This window comes from Vitis riparia, chromosome 19 (genome assembly GCF_004353265.1).
Source record: "Vitis riparia cultivar Riparia Gloire de Montpellier isolate 1030 chromosome 19, EGFV_Vit.rip_1.0, whole genome shotgun sequence".
NCBI classification, from domain to species: domain Eukaryota; kingdom Viridiplantae; phylum Streptophyta; class Magnoliopsida; order Vitales; family Vitaceae; genus Vitis; species Vitis riparia.
Genome location: NC_048449.1, coordinates 21,496,778 through 21,515,868, shown reverse-complemented (window position 1 = coordinate 21,515,868; position 19,091 = coordinate 21,496,778). Strand labels below are relative to the sequence as shown.

The 19,091-nt window shown below is 32.0% G+C and overlaps 1 long non-coding RNA gene across 1 annotated transcript; it reads left to right on the top strand.

The window, feature by feature from the left end:
* Nucleotides 1-1,252: 1,252 nt before the first annotated feature.
* On the top strand, nt 1,253-18,546 carry LOC117909632. The gene is made up of 12 exons (XR_004650414.1): nt 1,253-1,489; nt 2,290-2,640; nt 2,955-3,093; nt 3,171-3,282; nt 5,220-5,632; nt 16,246-16,314; nt 16,460-16,544; nt 17,040-17,125; nt 17,457-17,525; nt 18,096-18,164; nt 18,308-18,394; nt 18,504-18,546. It is a non-coding gene; the product is annotated as an uncharacterized LOC117909632 (long non-coding RNA).
* The last annotated feature ends 545 nt before the right edge of the window (nt 18,547-19,091 follow it).

The window sequence follows — 19,091 nt, the reverse complement described above, 5'->3', positions numbered from 1 at the left end:
CTAAAACAATCTTGCTATTTTGCGTTTGCATTCTTCATGTTTGGAAATTTCTTAGATGAACTATTTTATTGCAGATGCAGTTGTTGTCAATTGAATGTACAAGGATAATGGTGGGGCTTGGACATCTCTATGAGGGGATTCAATATTTCATCACCTTTGATACCTTGAATAAATGTTGCAGTGAGCTTCTTTTGTCAGATAATAAGGATGAGGTTGGCATGAAAATTGCAAGAATTCCAAGCTTGAGTTGGTGTCTCCAGTATTGGGGCCTGGATATGTTACCATTCTAGAAATTCTTAAAATCATCAACTGCTCTTGCTTAGCAACTTTATGAGACTGGATCGATAGCTTGACATCTCTTAATGAGACTCAAAATCCTATTGGCCCTGAATTAAAATCCCTGCTAGAGGGGGGCTTCAATGTTCCTGAAAAGGATATTGACCATCAACAAATGATCATAAAGGATCTTTATTCTTTAATTCAAGCATGTCATCTATAAGATATTTCAGTTCGACTTCCTAAACTCATCACAATTAATTTTGAAAGATGTTCAGGATGCTCGACTTTGCCATGCTTTGTTCAACTTCCTTGCCTCAAGTCTCTACAGCTTGATGATCCCGAAAAGGTGGAGTACATGGAGTGTTCATCAAAAGGGTCATTCTTCCCATTTCTTCAAAAACTCAATCTTACTTGAATGCCAAAGTTGAAGGAATTATGGAGGGACTTACCAACACAACCACCTCCTTCATTTCCTTATCTTTCACAATTAGATATCAAGTATTGTAAGGAGTTGGTGTCCTTGGAATTGCTTTCATCTCCTCTTCTTTCTAGTTTAAAGATCTCGCAATGCCCTGAGCTCACATCCTTACTACTGCCTTCACCTCCTCTTCTTTCAAAATTAGAGATAGGGAGTTGTGATGAGTTGGCATCCTTGGAACTGCATTCATCTCCTCTTCTTTCTAGTTTAGACATCCTTGCAAGTGTCTTCGTTACCTTGTCTTAAGAAACTACTATTGTCTACAGTGAGAGAAGAGATATTGCGGTAAGTTAATGCTTATTATTGGTTCTCCGTTGGAGTCTTGTCCATATGGAAGATATGTGATTTGATATTTCTTCCAGATAAGCTGGTGTATTGACATGTTTTTTTTTTTTTTTTGATAGGAAACGACAAAGGAATATATTGATAAAAAGAAGGTACAAATAGAAGGATGAGGAATCTCCAACAAAGAGAAACAAGACTACAAGTAATCAAATATAAGCTGGTGTATTGACATGTTTCAACTCTTCAATATCTCTCAATTTACAATTGTTGTGGTTTGACAACATTACCACACTGGAAGTCTCACCTCATTTACACACCTTAATATATACAATTGTGAGAACCTTGCAGAAAGATGTTGAAGGGAACCGACCCAAGATTGATTATATCCCATAAATTAACATGTACCTACATTATTGAAGAGTGAACTTATACAGAATGTCATTTCAGGTCAGAAATTCCCTAGCTTTCTTCTCAATTTTATAATCATACATGCAAAATGCCCGGTTTTCATTTTGCTTTGGCACTTCTTTATATTTGCTCTGTTAAACTGCTCAAATCAGTTAGTTTGAAATTTTTTTCCATTTTCAAACCATTGTCACAGATTTCACCTTCCTTAAGAAGCTTATGATTGGCATAATGCCTAAAGGATGCTAAAAGGGTACAAGTCTTGGGTTACCCTAAAGATTTCACATGGCACATAAATTCATATCTATTAGATGACTAGTGCAGAAATGACTTTTGCTCTGTTTTCAACTCAGGTCTGCCAGTGGACATATATATTTCAGGAAATCCTTCTCCCAGTAGGGATGGTTGCAGCATCATAAATTTTGTTTATTAATGGATCATGTAAAGGAAAAAAAAGTCTACACTACTTGTCTTATCTCTACTTTCTATGTATGTATTAGGATAGACAAAATGGTAGTCTATTGCTATGCTTTATACTATTTTCTACAGTATCAACTCAAACCAAAACACAACATGGATAAATACACTTGATTATTGTGTTAGCCATTGATAGAGTTAGAATAGAGAGAAACAGAAGTCCACTGATATTATGATTTAGTCATCAAGTATTACAATTTAGTTGAACTTGTTTGGCTTGAAAATCATATATTTAAAGATATCAATTACTAATGACGTGTATTTTCATGGTTAAAATTAACTATTATAATTCTTTGCTGAAATGATCTTGCTATTTTATGTTTGGAATAGGTTAATGATTTTATTCCATATATTATTGTTTTCAGTTTGCTGTAAAACGTGATAATGGTTGTGCTTGGACATCTCCACCAGTGGATTCAATATGTCATTAACTTTGAGACCTTGAATAAATGTTGCAGACAACTTTTGTCGTATAATGGGGATGAGATTTGCATGCAAATGGCAAGGACTCAGAAGCTTGAGTTGAATTCTCCATCACTGGGGCCTCAAAATGTTACCATTCTGGAAATTCTTAAAATACCGTTCTTGTTTAGCAACTTTATCAGATTGGATAAACATCCAAAGATCTCTTAATGAGCTACAAAATGTTGTCTGCCTTGAATTTGAATCACCGTGCTCCTCAGTTCTTCAATGTTTCCAGAATTGATATTTGACCGGTAATGGATGATTGATTCATGAAGGATTACTATTCTTTAATTCAAGCATTTCATCTACAATATATTTCAGTTTTACAATTCAATGTTTCTTCTTGTTTTTAATAGCTTCAATTTTTATTATTTACTGCCAAACTGTTTGATAAAATTATAATTTTGAAAAAGTCACTAAGATTGAAAGGTTTGCATCTATAAATCAATTTACAATTTAGATAAGTCATTAAATGGTTATTGAGGACCAATCATATTACTTTTTAAGTTTTGCATTCTAAGAGTTTGGGAAAATGCTAGGGTTGATTTGATTACTATTTTTGCAGATTTCACCTTGTTTAAGAAACTTGAGGTTATTCATTGGCCCAAAGGTTTCTTATATGCCGTTGCAAATAAGGATGATGGTGAGGATGGGCTGAATATTGCCCATGCCTTGGAAAAAAGTTATTGAGGGTTGGTGCAAAGGTACAGACTTCTCTTACTTGCATCAGACTCTCTCTTCACTGCTCTCAATTGATAACTTTACCAGACCGGATAGGCAGGCTTACAGCACCTATGGAGCTCTGAGTTCATTCTTGCCCTCTAGTACATCACTACCAGAAGAGATGCATTCCCTTAGCACCCTACAGAGACTAATACAGAAAGCCACTCCAGGTTTGAATTCTCTCAAGATGTCTTCTCATTTTTTATAGCTTCATATTTACTATTTTACAATCAGTATGCTGTATTTATAGTTCTATCTTGATAATTCTTTGTATGCATTAGCATGCATGGAAAATAACAATTTTGTTATTTATGTTTGCATTTATGTGCTTCATCAAATACTTACATTGTGCACCAAGTAATTATGTTACTTTAATTTTTGCATTATGAGAGTTTAGGAAAATTCTGAGGTTGATTTGTTTACTCTTCTGTCACATATTTCACCTTACTTAAGAATCTTATGATTAGTCCTTGGCCCAATGTGAAATCACTTCCTATAGTAGCCTGTTCAAGCTTGAAACTATGTACCAAGTAATTATGTTACTTTAATTTTTGCATTCTAAGAGTTTAGGAAATTTCTGAGGTTGATTTGTTTAGTATTCTGTCACATATTTCACCTTACTTAAGAATCTTATGATTAGTCCTTGGCCCAATGTGAAATCACTCCCTACAGTAGCCTGTTCAAGCTTGAAAGCACTGCAAGAAGGTAACAAGTTTTGAATTGGCTTCAATATTTATTTTAGGTAATCTTCCTACTATGGATGGCTGCATTATTTGTTAATTCTCATATTTACGAGGACAGTAATCAAATTGAACAAGTCACAAACATGTAATCACAAATTTTGTACACTGCTTCTCTTGTCTTTTCCCTGTGGTTTTAATTATTTTTAAAATATTATTCTAACCAAACACAACTAGGCAAAAGACTTCCTTATTATGCCATCCTATTCGTCACTATTCCCTATGTTGAAGGTAGCTGAATGTTTTGGCTAGAAATTGTTAACCAAGTATTGCGCAAATGAGCAACATCTATTAAGAGTCTAGTTCTGTTAATCAATAGTCGTTGGATAAAGTAGTCGTGTAATTTTTGTCGCTCTTCACTTGTTTCATAAAATTATTAGATTAGTAAATTTGGAAATTCATATCTTCAAATATATCAATTACTAGTGCTTTGTACTTTGATGACCATAAATCAATATATATGATCTTGTTACTTCATGTCAGCATTCTACATGTTTGAAAAATCTATTAGGTTAACTATTATTGTAGATGTACTTGTCAAGTCAAACAAAAACTGGATATTGATGTACCTGTTTCAACTCTAAATGAATTGGAAAATGAGGATTTTCATAGATTAATATCTCTTCTAGTGTTTACTACACCTCATTTCTGCTTAAGTTACTGAAAATTCAGAGGGGAGGTAGCCTAATTTCTCTGTCTCACAACCCTTTAAGCCTTAAGCTATGTTGAAAATTGAGAGTTAAGATTGCTGACTTCTTTGATTGAAATGACGGTGAGAAGGGATTTGCCTATGAGCACTTTACTAAAATTCCTAATCTACCATTGTTGTCTATACTTACTGTAAACATGCCAAAAGGAAAAGGTTAAAACTGGCCTAAGATTTCTAAAATTCCTGTAATTGTGTTACAAGTGTCACATAAATATGGAAGGGTTGGCCTGTCCATGGGTAAATCCTATGGTTAAGGGCATTTGGAGCAATGGGGCTCATTTCAGATCATATTTTTATATGAGAGAATCTAGAACCACACTAAAGGGGCCTACTTGAGATATTGACTAGTGAAGATTGGATGATTCATAAACTACTCCTGCTCTCTCTCATTTTAGCATGCCATCAACAATATGTTTCAGGTTTCCAATGCAGTCTTTTTCCCATCTTTTGATGGCTTCAATTTTTCTTATTATTATTTTACAATGTGCTGAGAGTGTTATAGTTTTTCTAGAATTCTATTTTCCTGATTCTTATATGCATTAGCACATACTGTGTGCATAAGTGTGTTAAGCAATCTTTAATTCATTACTTCCCATTCGTTTTGTTTAAACTGTTCTACTTTGTTTAGAGTTCTGATTTTTTTAAAATGCATATGCAGCAGAACACCAACAATTTGAGTGAGTTGCACATCTTACCAAACAAACTAGTTACCTGCCTTCACTTGAGTTTCTTAAGATCTGGGATTAGAATGCTTTGGAGCACACAAACAATAATGGTAATATCTCTCCCAAATGAGGTGCTTCAACATGTTATAACCCTCCAAACTCTCTCAATTGACAACTGTTCTGCTTTGGCAATGCTACTATCAATTCACTCATAGAGCTTCAAGTTCATTCTTTCTCTGAATTGATGTCACTGCAGGATGAGATGCTTTCCTTTCCAGAAACTCAAAATCTACACTTATCTATGTCTATTGGAAACATGCCAGAAGGAACTTGTGACCCAATATCGCTTATGTCTCAGAAATTTATATTTTTGTGAAAATTCTACCAATACATAAAGTCATTTCAGGTCTAAGATCCCAACCATTCTTCTTATTCTTTATAGCCTCGTTTTTTTTAATTATTTTTCAATCAATATGCACTCATTATATTTCTACTTTCATAATTCTGGCATGCAATATATAGCACATGAAGCAAAAGATCGCTTTGTTATTTATATCTACACCCTATATATTTTATCAGCATATGTAGGAAGTCTGAAAATTTTGCATCTTCAAAACAATTTCTAATGTTATGGACCAAAAATAATCATTTTACTTTATGTTTTACATTCCAAGAATTTGTGGGAACGCTAGCTTATATTACATAATTTATCACAAATTTAATTGGTGTTAACCTACTACTAGGGGAATGATGGTGCAAATATCTTGGGAAAATTTGTTCTTATTTTTCCTACCAAATAGGTTTTAAGGTTCTTGAGGAACCCATTAAGTTTTAGGTGTGGTTCTTTTACTAGTTTGAATAATATCAGAAACTCATATGGCTGAGAAGGGATATAAGTTGCCTAAAACATGTTGACTGTTTTCTATATTAGAGATGTAAACAAAGAACGAAATATTGATATTAACAAAAGTAGAAAAAAAATTTACAAAATTTTGATCTTAAGATTTTAAAAAGTGTGGAAATTATCAATAACACAAAAAATTATAAATGAAAGTAGTAATAGAAGTATTAATGTCACATAATTTAAAGAGAGATATTTTCAACTTCATAATTTATGAGATAGAAAGAATGCACATAGCTACTCTTAATAAAACATACAAACGAATATAACATTATATATTTTAACACTTAAAGTATAGGAATTATAAATAAAAAATATCATTAGCTACCATATGGGATTTAGCACATTATAAGATTTGGTACTCTTATAAATTTGTAAGAGTTTGATAATATGATTCTTATCAACATGGAGATTATAAGACATATATGAGACATAGCACAAGAGCTTAATTTATATAGACAATTTGTCCTATCTTTAATTTTCCATGATTGTGAAGTGCTTAGCTTATTAAATCTTCCAGGCCAATCTAAAAGGAATAATGGTGAAGATCAACCAAATTTTAGTCAAACTCCTTGAGCTAACCTCTCTTCATTTTGTGTCTCATGCATAATACATTTTTGTTATTTAGGTTAATGCTTCTATCTTTCACTTTGCTTTTAATCTCATGTCATTATCTTTTCCAACCAAGGTTTAAAATATTGCAATTAATCGATGATATATCGTGTATTGAGGCAACCACTACTCACCTTATACTCTCCGAAATCTCGACCGCCCAATATTTCCTTATATTCACCTTATACTCTCAAAAATTGGGCCCAACTCTTCTTGCTCTTTAAGCCTAGCCTAGCCTAGCGTGCTCGCTGCGCTTCAATAGTTATGGAATTGCATTAATGATGAAATGAAAAATAACTTGAATTTGTAGAGGAGTGACTATGCCACCAACTTTATATTTTGTCAGTAATGAGTACATTTATTTATATATTTTTAAATGAACATTATATAGATTCATAAGTGTAAATATTCTGTGCTTATCTATTTATATTATAAATATTATCTATATATAAATACATATTAAAATTATATATGCATAAATTAATATATATTTATACATATTATAAATTAATTAATAAAATTATTATAAATAAACTAATTTTAATTATCATATATACTTTTTATAATAATTAAATATAAAATAAACATAAATTTATAAATAAAATTATCAACATTTTAAAATAAAAAATAATTACAGATGTATCATAATTTCTCTTATTTTATTGAATACATTCGAATTAGATTAATCTCCATAAAATGTATTTTTAAATTTTGAATATTATTATTGGATATATCACAAATTCTATCACACATATATTAATTTCTTTAATAAAGTAACCTCAAAATGTCCATTATTAATTCTTATATAATTTTTTTAGAATTTTAACATTTGCATAAGTTTTGATTAATTTTCATTTGACCAATATTTTAAGTTTACGGAAGTACGTACAAACATGCCATAATTTATTTGTGAAAATCTCAATATCGGGATTGTATATGTTTATGAATGTGGAAATTTACATGTGTTAGGGAACTGAGCATGTACTGTCCTAAGAAGATAGAATTTTTGCTGCAAGAAGAAATAGTTTTGTTGGATACTAGTGATGATGATGTCACTAATTTTTCTGAAAATGTTGCTTGTATGTTTGAATCCACTGCCTACAATCATCTACCACCCTAGCTTAAAATAACTATGAACACTGAAGCCAAAATGAAATAGGTTTCAAATTGGGCTAACAATTTCTCATGTCTTAGATTCCTATTTACTAAATGGTCAGTACATAAAGGATTTCTGGTCTCAATTCAGGTTTGATCATTACTACACTCTTTAATATTCAAGTTTACAATTCCAACCTCTTCCTCATTTCTCTTTGTGTTTTATTACTTAACGATCAATTGTTACACTCTGTTTACTTTTTATCTTTTGATTATTATATGTTGGAAAAACCAGCCTTGAACTAGGGACTGCTAGAGCAAAAACTCAACTAGAAAGAGACTACCAGTTCACAAAGAACTTCTCTTAGGAATAAAATCAAATAGCTTACACACAATCAACTAAGATCAAGAACACAAGAGAATTATTGTAGTTCGATCAACTTGATCTACATCCACATTGAGTTCCTGAAGCCTTTATTAAACTGTACCAATCAAAGTTTACACAAGAATAAAAAACAAAGAGATTACAACTTTTCCCAAGAACCCTCATCACCTCTATTTCTTTCTATACAAGAAAACCGAAACAGACCTATGGTTATGGATTTGCAAAGCTCTCTTCCTTTCTTGCTCTCTATTCTATACAATTGAATGCTCTTATCAAGTTTTCTCAAGTCTACACTTTATATAATAGTCAAACCTTTAACTAACTAACAATACTCCCAAGATAACCGTTATTTCCTACCTAGGTCAACAAGCTTTACTGTTTGTTAGTTGAGATTAGTTAGTAGCCTTGCCACTTGTCACTTGATAGTTGGCAAACTTTACAAAACTCCACCTTGACAACCTATTAAGTTGACAAGTGTCTGAACTACCTTCAGGTCTCAATACATTCCTTAATGGGAAGTCTTCAACAGTCTCCCATGTTAACCAAATTCAAACAATATTTGAACTTAGTCACATTTAGAGACGTAGTCAACCTGTCGGATGGATTGTCTTTAGTAGAAATTTTTCTAACTCCAATATCTCCTGCAACAATGATATATCTCACAAAGTGTAGTATTACATCAATATGTTTGGACTTTTCATGGAATGATTGATTCTTAGCTAAATGGATTGCACTTTGGTTATCACAATATACAATAACTTTACTTTTATACATAGCCAATTCTTCTATAATACCCTTCAGCCAAATTGTCTCCTTCACAGCCTCTGTCATTGCCATGTATTCAGCTTCAGTGGTTGAGAGAGCTACCAGTGACTGAAGGTTGGCCTTCCAGCTCACTACTCCTCCAAACATTGTGACCCAGTAAGAGACTTTCTGGTGTCAATGTTCCCAGCATAATTGACATCTACAAACCCTTGTAATTAAGTTCCCAACTAACTATTACCTCCAGAAATCAACCCCAAGCTTCTAGGACCAACTAAGTATTGAAAAAACCACTTTACTACTTGCCAATGTGGCTTTCCAAGGCAGCTCATGTATCTACTTATCATGCTAACAACATATGTAAGATCAGGCCAAGAACACACCGTAGTGTACATCACACTGCCCACCATGCTAGCATAAGATATCCTTTCCATAAACCTTTTCTCTTCATGAGTCTCGGGTGCTTGTGTTATGGAAAGTCTAAAATGTTGTCCTAGAGGAGTACTCATTGTCTTTACATTATTCATCTCAAATTTTCTTAGTACCTTTGAGATGTATGACTTTTGAGATAGCCTAAGTACCATCTTGCTCTTGTCTCTTTCTATCTCCATTCCCAAAATCCTCTTGGTTGAACCAAGATATTTCATTTCAAATTCAGCCTTAAGCATCTCTTTGACTTGCTCCAAGTGTTTTCTCTCCTTAAATGCCACTAGTATGTCATCCACATATAATAAACGATATACCATGCTGCCTTCAGTTAGCTTAAAATATACACATCCATCATGGTTGCTCTGATTGAAACCAATATCTAGCATGTACTTATCAAATCTCTTATACCATTGCCTAGGTGATTGCTTTAGGCTATAAAGGGATTTCTTAAGTAAACATACCTGACCATCCTTGATTCCTTCCCCAAAACCTTCGGGTTGTTGCATATAAATCAACTCATCAAGCTCTCCATGCAAGAATGTTGTCTTCACATCCAGTTGATCCAACTCCAAGTCTTCATAAGCTACAAAAGCCAGTAGCAATATGATTGAACTGTGTTTGACTACAGAAGAAAATATCTCATTGTAGTCAACACCCTCCTTTTGTGAAAACCCCTTAGCCAACAACCTTGCCTTGTACCTTAGAGTCTCTTCCCCTAGTGTCCATTGCTTTCTTTTGAAAACCCACTTGGAGCCTACTAGCTTTCGGTTCTTAGGTTTAGCAACCAATTCCCAAGTCTCATTTTTCCTCAAGAAATCAATCTCCTCTTGTATAGTTTTTACCCATTAATGAGCCTCATTGTTGTTGATGGCTTCTTGGTACGTTTTTAGCTCCATATCCACTATTTCTTCAGCTATACTCAATGCAAATGTTGTCATCTCAACTTGGCCATGCCTCTTGGGAGGTTTGACTTGTCTTTTCTATTTGTCTCTTTCCAGACTATAGGATTACAACCCTTGAGTTGGTTCATCATGTCTTTCCTGTACTACTTCTTCTTGAACTATCTTTGATGAAGTCTTTGTAGACTTTTCAGGTTGCAAAGTCTCATGCTCTACCTCAAACTGTAACTCATCTAACCCTTTCACATATTTGGCTGGAGTCTGTTTTGGCATACCTTGCTCATTAAAAGTTACATCTCTATTGATTATACACTTCCATTTGCCTTGTGTTTCTATCCACAACTTGTAACCTCTAACTCCCTTCGGATACCCCAAGAAAATACACTTAATAGCTTGTGGTTCTAACTTATCTATTTTGGTCTGTACATAAGCTGTGCATAAAAAAACTTTGAGATATTGATAATATGCAGCTTTCCCAGTTCACTTTTCTTGAGGGGTTTTGAATTGTAATGCTAATGATGGGCTCCTATTGATCAAATGGACAGTTGTTTCTACAGCCTCAGCCCAAAAAACCTTTGACAACCTTAAACATGACAGCATATATCTCACCCTCTCCAAAATGGTCCTATTCATGTGCTTAGCAAGGCCATTTTTTTGAGGTGTATATCTGATAGTTCTATGTGTAGGCCTTCTTTTTGAAAAAATGAATTAAAAACATTTGATAGGAACTCGAGCCCATTATCTCTTCTCAACTTCTTCACTTTTTTGCCTACTTGAGTTTCAACCAGAATTTTCCACTCTTTGAACTTTAGGAAGGTGTCACTTTTATTTTTAAGAAAACAAATCCACGCTTTCCTAGAGTAATCATCAATAAGAGTTAAGAAGTACCTTGTTCCACCTAACAACGGTACCTTTGATGGTCCCCACAAGTCAAAATGTATATAGTCCAGTTGGTTTTGTGTTTCATGTACTGCTTTGGCAAACTTAACCCTTATAACCTTGCCAAACACGTAGTGTTCATAAAAAGACAAATCTGTCAGCTTGTAGTTTCCCAACACCCCTTACTTTTATAGCTCTTGTAGTCCCCTATGGCTGATGTGACCAAGCCTTTGGTGCCACAGCTTGGTTGTCCCCACATCCTTCTTTAGCACAGTAGAAGCATTGTCTATCACAGTTTGGCCTATAAGGGTATACAACTCATTTTTAATTGTCCCTTTCATGACAGTAAGTGAGTCTCTAGCCACTCTCAAAGAGTCAGGTTCTGACTTGAATGTATATCCTAACTTGTCCAACATTCCAATTGAGATAAGTTCCTTTTTAACTCAGGTATATATCTGACATCTTCAAGAACTCTTTCAATGCCATCATAGTGCTTGATCATGACTGTACCAGTACCAAGAATCTTGCAATGTTTATTATTGCCCAGTAGGACATGACCTCCATCAGCTTATTTAAAGTCTTCAAACCAAGCTTTGATAGGACACATGTGAAAAGAGCACCTTGAATCAATTATCCACTCTTTGCCCAAGTCCACCTCTGCCACATTCAGCACCTCAACAATGTCCTATCCATCCAAAATCACAGCAGTATCACCCTCATTCATGGTTTTCTTGACTGTGTTTTGTCTCCTAGCTAGGCAATCCTTCTTAAAGTGCCATTCCTTGTGACAGATAAAACACTTGAACTCTTGGTCTTAGATTTTGATCTAGCCCTTGAATTCTTGCCATTTTTTTTCTCGTTTATCAGATTTGCCCCTGATGTTAAAACCCTTACCCGACTCATCCTTTTATTCTTCTAGTTTTTATAATTCTCTAGCATGCAAGATGGACTTCACCTCATCAAAGGTCAGGCTGTCTCTCCTATACATTATAACCTCTTTCAAGTTAGTGTAGATGCATCTAAAGAAGTCAGTAACAAAATTGCTTTATCTCCATCTGATATTGTGATATCTATATTTTCCAAACCAAGATTATCTTATTGAAGTGATCAAGATGCTCTTCAATTGACATACCTGGGGTCATCTTGAATGTCTATAACTTGATCTTCTTATGTAATCGGTTTGCTAATGACTTGGTCATGTATAGGCTCTCTAGTTTGAGCCACAACTTAACTGCAGACTTTGTTTTGGCCACCTTTCTCAGTATAATATCACCCAAAGAAAGAATGATGGAACTGTGAGCTTTCTCCAACAGTTCTGTCTTATCTTTTTCTTGCATGGTACTGGGCAGGTTTTTCTCTCGAAGTAAGGCATCTTGGAGCCCCTGTTGAACGAGCAATGCCCTCATCTTTAGTCTCTATAACCCGAAAACATTTTTGCCTGTAAACTTTTCTACATCGAACTTTGTAGTCTCCATTATAACCCAAAGGCTTCGATACCAATTGTTGGAAACCAACCTTGAACTAGGGACTGTTAAAGCAAAAACTAAACCAGAAAGAGACTACTAGTTTACAAAGAACTTCTCTTAGGAATAAAATCAAACAGCTTACACACAATCAACTAAGATCAATAACACAAGAGAATTATTATGGTTCGATCAACTTGATCTACATCCACATCGAGTTCCTAAAGCCTTTATTAAATTGTACCAATAAGAGTTTACATAAGAATAAAAAACAAAGAGATTACAGTTTTTCCCAAGAACCCTCCTCACCTCTATTTCTTTCTATATAAAAAAACCAAAATAGACCTATGGTTATGGATTTGAAAAACTCTCTTCCTTTCTTGCTCTCTATTCTGTACAATTGAATGCTCTAATCAAGTTTTCTCGAGTTTGCACTTTATATAACAGTCAAAACCTCGAACTAACTAACAATACTCCCAAGATAGTCGTTATTTCCTACCCAGGTCAACAAGTTTTACTGTTTGTTAGTTGAGCTTAGTCAGCAACCTTGCCACTTGTCACTTGATAGTTGGCAAACTCTACATTATAGATAGTGGAACAATAAAACTTTAACATCATGACACATATTTCAAATCAATGTTCACAAGTGGGTTTATCCTCAAGTGTCTTGTATATGAGGATTTTATGTGTTTATAAATCAGGACACCAATATATTTTTCTTTGTTCATCTTCTCCTTTAGAACATGAGATGGTAATGATTTCTATCTCTTTTTACACTAGGTACCTCTCTCCAAAGAAAACGCAAGCCATATTCAGATGAATGGCATTTGTTTATAGGTTTCAACTCTCAAGCAGTACTATTGAAGCCCAAATTCATCTTTTTTTTTAGTGCATTTTAAATAATAGTTTCTTAATTATCTTTAATATTTTTAGGGAAATTAGTTGAGTTGTGCATTAAATTTGAAATGGAAAAAATAGTTCATTTTAAAATGGTTTGACATCCTACCTCACTAATGTGTTCTAAATTAATCATCATAATTTTCTTAAGTTGACACTTTTGTTTGCTTCATGATCTCTTTATATTAATAGGTAAGGAAGGACTGATGCTTAAAGGGCTCATGCTTGCTTTAATTCAAGTTTTCCTTCCTTTAAGTATTTCATGTTTGCAATACCAATCATAATTACCATTTTTGTTAACTTTGTGCTTTATTGTTTTTATAGTCATCATGTTAAAATTGTTTTCTTGTTCTAATAAAGACCAACCAAGCCTTGTAGGCAGGACATGCATACATGAGTGGATACACTTAGGAGTTAAGATAGTCTCCTTTGATTTTTAGTAAAAGAAATCAATTGTTAATGCTCTATAACATATTACTTGAAATAATTAGATACTAAATATAAAAATACTTGGATGAATCAATTATTTTTTTTGCAAATTTATTTGCTATCAATGCCAATACTAAAGGCACAATGATTAGTCTTGGTTAAGCATTGTTTAGTATTGCAAAGGCAAATGTTGACAAATTATGAATGGGTGACACCTATGGAAAAGTTTAGCTTAATTGCATTTGTGATTTATACTCTCTTATTTTTTGGTACTGTTCACTATAAACTTCATGGTTTAAGTTTATAATTTCTACTCTTTTTCTACTTTTGATCTTCTTTATTGTGTGTCATTTCTCAACTAGTCTGTTAAAAAAAGTATACTTTATTTGCAGTGTTGATCCGTTGATTCTCAAGTTCTATATAAATTGGTATAACAGTTTAGTCAATACCCTTCTTCCAAGCTTCTCAAGCTTAGCAATCTGAGTGATCTAGAGTGCACAAAAAATATTAATGAGTGTTCTTTTCTTCTTTATTTCTATTGAAGGTAGTCAATAGTAGGATTTTTCCCATTCTTGAAGATACTCAATAGTTTTGACAAACTTTAAGATATGTCACGGGGGAGTATCACTCTCAAAGCAAGTGACAAATATAGCAAACACTTATTATTGTTATCATTTCCTCGGGTTGATATCCATGCCACTATGTCTACATTTAAACAATCTACACAAAACGATGTCTCTAATCGTGCATTTAATATTTCTTATATGTAAAATTTCTTATGATGCTACTCAAGACTTTTAATATAATCAATTTGACAATTTTACTATAAATATTTGAATTAGAATTTTGATTCTAGATCTAACTAAACATTTTAGGTATAGTCATCATTTTCTTGGCATGCTTTGATGATATTAGTTGAACCATAAATCATTAGTTTGAAGGTTTCGACTATTGAGAAATACTATTAATGAAGGTTAGCTTTTTTTTTTTTTTTTTTTGGTCATGAATTTCAAAAGATAAATTCTTTTCTTTTTTATAGGAAAAATAAACCACTTTAGTGTTTGATATGAAAGTGGGTAGGGTTAACTGTTTTCACAATATGTGGATTGTAACCTTTCTATACTTTTGACTGATGCTCACAATTAGCTTTATGATAGACATTGTTCTTAATACTTCCTTTCATACCATTCTTTTGATATAAGAAATTAAAAATAAAAAAAAAACATGGCTTATAGTCCAATAAGGTACATTAATTCGACAAGTTGCTTATATAAATGAAGTTCATTTATATCCCAAAGTTAACGAGAAAAGGGAAAGATGTTGATTTTATGTTGAAGATCATTAAAGAGTGTGGTTTTATCAATTTATTTTATGTTTCCTAGAGATTGTTCTGTCCTTTTTATTTCTAAAGGCATAATAGATATGCTACTCAAGACTTTTCAAATAATTAATTTGACAATTTGACTATAAATGTTCAAATTAGAATTTTGATTCTAGATTTAACAAAACTTTTATAGGCATAGTTATCCTTTTCTTTGGATGCTTTGATCATATTAGTTGAACCTATAAATCACTAGTTTGAAGGTTTTAACTATTGAGAACTACCATTGAAGCCTAGCCTTTTTCATATATATATATATATATTTTTTTTTTGTGTGATGAATTTCATATGACAAATACTTTTTTTTTTCTATTTTTTTCTTTAGTATTTAGGAAAACTAAACCACTTCAAATCTTTGATATGAAAATGGGTAGGGCTGATCACTTTCACAATATATGGATGGTAACCTTTCTATACTATTGATTAATGCTTACTATTGGCTTCATGATAAAAGTTGTTCTTATAGTTCTTTTTATACCATTCTTCTAATATACGAATTTTAAAGAAAACATGTCTCATAGTCTAATAAGATATATTTACTCCATATGTTGCTTATATAAATGAAGTTCATTTATGTCTCAAAGTTAATGAAAGAAAGAAAATATGCTAATTTTATATTGAAAATCGTTGAAGAGTATGGTTCTATCAATTTATTTTATGTTTCCTAAAGATTGTTTTGTCCTTTTTATTTCTAACGACCTAAAAGATATGTTTATAGGCGTGTTATACTTTTCTTGGCATGCTCTAATTATATTAGTTGAACCTATAAATCATTAGGTTGAAGGTTTCAACTATTGAGAAATACTATTGAAGTCTAGTTTCATTATTTATTTATTTTTTGTGGAATTTCAAATGATAAATTCTTTTTATTTTTTATTTTTTTATAGGAAAACTAAACCACTTCAGTGTTTAATATGAAAGTGGGTAGGGTTGATCAATTTCACAATATATGGATGGTAACCTTTCTATACTTTTGATTGATGCTTACTATTGGCTTCATGATAGACATTGTTCTTATGGTTCTTTTTATGACATTCTTTTGATATTAGAATTTTAAAGAAGACATGCCTCATAGTCTAATAAGATATATTTATTCGACAGGTTGCTTATATAAATGAAGTTCATTTATATCTCAGTTAATGAGATAAAGGAAAGATGTTGATTTTATGTTGAAGATCGCCGAAGAGTATGGTTCTATCAATTTATTTTATGTTTCCTAGAGATTGTTCTATCCTTTTTATTTCTAAGGGCCTAAGAGATATGCTACTCTAGACTTTTCATATAATTAATTTGATAGTTTTCCCATAAATGTTCAAGTTAGAATTTTGATTATAGATTTAAGTAAACATTTATAGGCATATATATTTATCCTTTTCTTGACATGCTTTGATGATATTACTTAAACTTATAAATCATTAGTTTGAAGGTTTCAACTATTAATAAATACTACTGAAGCTTATCTTTTTTTTTTTTTTTTTTTTTCTACTTTAGTGTTTGATATGAAAGTAGGTAGGGTTGATTGTTTTCATAATCTATGGATGGTAACCTTTCTATACTTTTGATTGATGCTTACTATTGGCTTTATGATAGACGTTGTTCTTATGGCTCTTTTATATCATTCTTCTAATATAAGAATTTTTAAAACGACAAGACTTTCTAATAAGATATATTTATTCTACAGGTTGCTTATATAGTGAAGTTCATTTATATTCCAATATTAACGAGAGAAGGGAAGATGTTGATTTTTATGTTGAAGATCATGGAAGAGTATGGTTCTATCAATTTATTTTATCTTTTCTAGAGATCATTTCTATGCTTTTTATCCCTAAAGGCCTAAAAGTTAGATTACTCAAGACTTTTAATATAATTAATTAGAAATTTTTCCTATAAATGTTCGAATTAGAATTTTGATTCTAAATTTAACTAAACATTTATAAGCATAGTTATCCTTTCCTTGACATGCTTTGATGATATTAGTTGAAGCTATAAATCACTAGTTTGAAGGTTTCAACTATTTAGAAATACTAATGATGCCAAGGTTTTTTTTTTTTTTTTTGGGTGGTGAATTTCAAATGATAAATTCTTTTCTTTTTTATAGGAGAAATAAACCACTTCATTGCTTGATTTGAAAGTGGTTATGGTTGATAGTTTTCACAATATATGGATGGTAATCTTTCTATACTTTTGATTGATGCTTACTATTTACTTCATGACATATGTTGTTCTTATGATTCTTTTCGTACTATTATTTTAATATAAGAATTTTAAAAATGGCGTGGCTTGTAGTCTAATAAGATATATTTATTCGACAGATTGCTTATATAATGAAGTTCATTTATATCCTAATATTAATGAGAGAAGGGAAGATGCTGATTTTTATGTTGAAGATTATCGAAGAGTATGGTTCCATCAATTTATTTTATATTTTCTAGAGTTTGTTCTATGCTTTTTATCCCTAAAGGCCTAAAATATAGGCTACTCAAGACCTTTAATATAATTAATTTGACAATTTTCCTATAAATGTTCGAATTAGAATTTTGATTCCAGATTTAACTAAACTTTTATAAGCATAGTTATCTTTTCATTGGCATGCTTTGATGATATTAGTTGAAGCTATAAATCATTAGTTTGAAGGTTTAAACTATTCAGAAATACTAGTGAAGCCTAGCGTTTTTCTTTTTTCTTTCTTTTTTTGTGGTGAATTTCAAATGATAATAAATTCTTTTTTTTTTTATAGGAGAAATAAACCACTTCAGTGCTTGATATGAAGGTGGATATGGTTGATCGTTTTCACAACATATGGATGGTAACCTTTCTATACTTTTGATTGATGCTTACTATTGGCTTCATGATAGACATTCTTATGATTCTTTTTATACCAGTCTTTTAATATAAGAATTTTAAAAAAGACATGGTTCATAATCTACTAAGATATATTTACTATGACAGGTTGTTTATATAAATGATTTCATGTATATCCCAAAGTTAATGAGATATGGGAAAGATGCTGATTTTTATGTTGAAGATGGCTAAAGAGTACTATTCTATCAATTTTTTTTTATTTTTTATTTTTTTATGTTTCTTAGAGATTGTTTTGTCCTTTTTATTAGGGCTAACAGATATCATTGATTTTCCTTGCTGAAAGGTGTTGCCTATATGAGAGTGATTTCTCATAATGAAGAGTGAAGATGAAAGTGTTAATCTCTTACACTTGGAAGCAACAGACAGTCTCATATTTCAAAGCCTTAAAACGCATTACTGAAACATGGAAAGTAAAAAAGGGAATGTACGAATTAAGAGGATGGTTGATTGATAAAGGAATGGTGGATTCAAAATTCTCTATCATTGCTATCATGGGTGATTGTTGAAGCTTTAGTTCAAACCCAAACATGAAATAATAGCACTCATGGCTTCTAAATCTTCCTCAAGTGTATTTGTTTTCTAAACATTAATAGATGACTTCATGTCTTTACAGTTACAATTCTAGTTTACCAGTTTTTTTTTCCATACTTATTGTGGATTAATGTATCTTTGGAGTGGTACTTCAATGATGGTTATTTTTTGTGTCCTTTTTGTACTTGTTTGTATGTAATCTTTAATGAGTTCATTTTTCCTTACAATTTTTTTAATTTTCTAATATTGAGCCCAATATTCCAAGTGCTTTACATTTAAATTGAATTTTTTTTATTTAACTTTTTTGTTCATTTTATGTTGTCTCTATAGTACAGTGTAA